The sequence below is a fragment of the Ambystoma mexicanum genome, chromosome 6q (assembly GCF_040938575.1).
Source record: "Ambystoma mexicanum isolate Mex_15411 chromosome 6q, UKY_AmexF1_1, whole genome shotgun sequence".
NCBI classification, from domain to species: domain Eukaryota; kingdom Metazoa; phylum Chordata; class Amphibia; order Caudata; family Ambystomatidae; genus Ambystoma; species Ambystoma mexicanum.
This window is the reverse complement of record NC_090937.1, coordinates 16021584-16025471: the sequence shown is the minus strand read 5'-3', so window position 1 is coordinate 16025471 and position 3888 is coordinate 16021584.

The window sequence follows — 3888 nt, the reverse complement described above, 5'->3', positions numbered from 1 at the left end:
TTTCGACCTTCGAGTGAGGCCATACTGACATCTGGGGCAAGCGTAGCACCTGGGGCACCCACAGATCAACTTTGAGAGGTTAACGCCCCCACTGTACCCATCTACCCACTCCGTGGCAGCGGGGCTCGGCCCGGCCCCGGCGTCCAAGATGGCGGACGCATCTTCGGCGAGGGAGCGGTGCTCCCAGAGGCGGCTCGGAAGATCCTGCTGACCCCCTGCGGGCCCCCCGGGGTCTGTTCTGCGCGCCGCCCTCCCTAGGCAGTGGGGGCCGGGGGCTCCTTTGCGGCGAGCGACCAGGCGAGGGCCCCGAGCTGAGGGGGTGGAGCCCCAACACCATCTCCGCGTGGAGCGGCCTCCTGGAGGCGGCCGTCCCGTCATCTCCCGGCGGAGCCAGCAGAGCCCCCTGGGGCCGGAGATAACCCTTGTGCTGCCTCGTCCGCCTTCACAGATCCCGAACCCCTCTCACTGGGAGAGGCACAGCAGCGGGAACGTGGCGGGCCACGCGCCCACAGGTGAGGCCGGCTAGGGGAGGCTCATAGGGGGGGCTGGGATACTCCCGGCCCATTGAGATTGCGGCACACACCTCGAACGCATCCCCCTGGCCCCCTAGGCGTCCCTTGAGTTTTCTCCGGTCCTCCCCTCGGATCCAGCTTGGGGTGCGCCGGTGGCCCACGTGCCCCCCGCCCACCTCTTAGGGCTCCCAGGCCCTCTACTCCCTCCGGCCAGCTCAGCACCACCAGCCAGCACCTTGCCTCCAACCCAATATAGCGGAGGTTCTTCCTCTCCCCCGCATTAGAGGAAAGGCGGGGGCCTTGTCTTGGCTTCCACCGACAACATAGAGGGCCCTTGTTACTACCCTGCAATACCTGCACCCCGGGCCTCCGGACACCATCAGATCCAGTCCAGAGAGCGCCGGCGGAACCATGCGGCCTGCCCCCCCACCTCTTGGGGGGCCCAGGCCCTCAACGCCATCCGTCCAGCCTAGCACCGCCAGCCAACTCTGCGATCCCCAGACGACGGAGCGGGGGCCCTGCCTTTCCCTTGCCTCAGTTATAAAGCGGGGGGCCTGCCCCGACCTCCGCCATCAACGCAGTGGGCCCTGGTAACCAGCTCGCACCATCGTCACTCCGGGCCTCCGGATACCTGCATGGACCTGGAGACAGGCGGAGGTGCTGGTGGCCCACGCTTAAACTCACCCCCCAATCTGAGGATAACGTTGCCCCCAACTCCCTATTTCCTGGGGCGCCCCGGCCCACCTCGTCATCCAAGGATTGCCCTCCTCCCCCGTGAGTATCACGCCAGCAGCCTCCGGTTACTACGCGCCCGTGCCCCTGGCGGCTCCCCTGCGGAGGCATTCATAGTGGCCTCATCATCTCATCTGCAACCTCAAGCCCGACCACCATGTCCAAGCAAACTAAAGCTAGCAAGCACGGGGACATAGCCACCATGCTCACTGCTGCCGACAAAGGGAAGAAATCTGACCCTCCCGGCCCCTCAGCACAGGTCCACAGGGAAGAGGGCGATCTCCCGGCCACCAGGAAGGATCTGCTGGCTTGCATGGCGGATATCAAAGCTGAATTTAGATCCTGCATGACAGAACTCTCCTCCAAACTGGATCAAACCGACCACAGAGTAACGGAGGTCGGGCAGATGCTAGGGGAGGTCGAGGACCGTTCCCAAGATCAGGCATCTACGCTGGGGGAGATCCAACAAGCAGTGAAACCCTTGCAAGACAAGTGCAAAATCTTGGAAAATAGGGCCCGCCACAACAACCTCTGAATCCGGGGGGTCCCATCCTCAGTCCCGGACAAAAAGCTAGCGGAATATGTGGGGGACTTCTTCCAAGCCCTTCTCCCAGACCTGGACAAATCCCTATTACTCCTTGACCACACCCACAGGCTGCGCCCGCATCGGGGGGGGTTGCCTCAGACCTCCCTCCAGGTGTTATCACCAGGGTCCACTTCTTCTCCACGAAAGAGGCCAGCTCAGCCATCAGTTGCTCCCAAGACGAGATCTCTTTTCAAGGCGAGCCTCTTCAGATCTACCAAGACCTCTCGCTGCTAACCCTCCAGAGGAGAAAGCCCTCCGATCCCTGGCCAACTTCCTCCAAGAGCGACAGATTCGATATAGATGGCTCTTCCCAACAGCCCTGCAATTCTCATACAACGGCACTCTGCGAAGGATTAGCCACCTGGAAGACGCCAGCAAGATCATGCACCCAACCGGCTCTGAGGAGACCGCCCCAGCGAGCTCGGACGCGTCCAGGACCCCGGAGGCTGCCTCAGCCCCGCGGCCTAGACGATCCTCATGGTCGAGAGCCTCAGGTAACAACAAAAGGCGTTGAACACCCCCGGGGCTCCTCCAGGGGACCCGGGGATGCATCTACGGACTAAGCGCCCAACTCCCCGATACACCAATCCATCATGCCCGACTCAAGCGCCAACCTCCTCTCTTCACAAGGCGGGCCTCACCCACGGCTCATGCCCATTCCAAGGTTTGTTCCATCTCCATGTCCTTGGAAACATAATAACCAAATAACCAAAGCCAAAAAGAACACCTTCAATGACAGGATTGAGAAAGCTAAATCCAACACTAAAGAATTACTCTCCATCCTCCGCTAACTAGAATCCCCAATTCAACCGGTAGACAATGCCCCAAAGGATAAAGTATGGTGTACTAACATACAAAATGCTCTATCGAATAAAATCCTGTCCTTACAATGCAAAATTGCAAAAAAAAGGCCTCACTACCACTCACTGACCAACAAACTAGTCAACCTTCGCTGACTAGGAGAACCACACCCTTTAGATTCAAGACTATCTCCATAATTGAAACAGAAAACATAATACTCTCCCTCAAGCCTTCTAACTGTAAAGGCGACACGTGCCCAGCACAGATAATTAAGGATGCAGCTAGAGACCGAGCCCCTTTTATCTCCAAGTTGATAAACTCCTCATTTAAAACTAATACAATACCGGCCAGTCTTAAAGAATTCTGGGTTCTACCATTACTTAAAAAAGGAACCCTGGACCCCTCTATCCCTACCAATTACAGACCCATCACCACTGTGCCATTTCTACTTAAAATTTTAGATAGAGCTGCTTACATACAAATTCAGGACTATCTAGAAGCCAACCACCTACTTGGCTCACGACAATCGGGCTTCCGCCCTCTCCATGGCACTGAAACAGCACTGTTAGACCTTAAGACACAAATTGAAGAACTAAAGGATAATGCAAAAATAGCTTTGCTACTCCTACTGGACTTGTCGGCAGCGTTCGACTTGGTGGACCATGCAGTGTTATGCAACCACCTCCAATCTGCCGCCAACTTCACCAAAGATGCTATAGCTTGGGTCCAATCCTTCTTAGCTAACCGGACCATGAGAGTCTTCTCTACTTCAGCCTCTGCCGACCCCATTAAAATAACCTGCGGGGTCCCACAAGGTTCCTGCGTCTCCCCTACTATGTATAATATCTTCACCAAACCTCTGTTTGACAAGTTGGATAGACTGGGTGTCACCTACACTAATTATGCAGATGACACACAGATACTCATACCCCTTTCGGGCAACTTCAAGACTGACTCAGCCTTGGTGAACAAAATATACACCCTCATTCAGGAATGGATGGCATCCCATGGCCTCTGCCTGAATGACGAAAAAACAGAATTACTAATCTTAGGTTCTGAAGCTAATATCCAAAAACTCAGCCCAAACTACACATCCTTCAACATTGATAACAACCCTATCAAGGTGATGTCTGTAGTTAAAACTTTAGGATTCTACTTAGACTCCTCTCTCACTCTTAAAAAGCAAGTCAATTCCCTTGCCTCATCCACAACGTACTCTTGCAAACTCATCAGAGCTTCCAGACCATACCTTTCGAG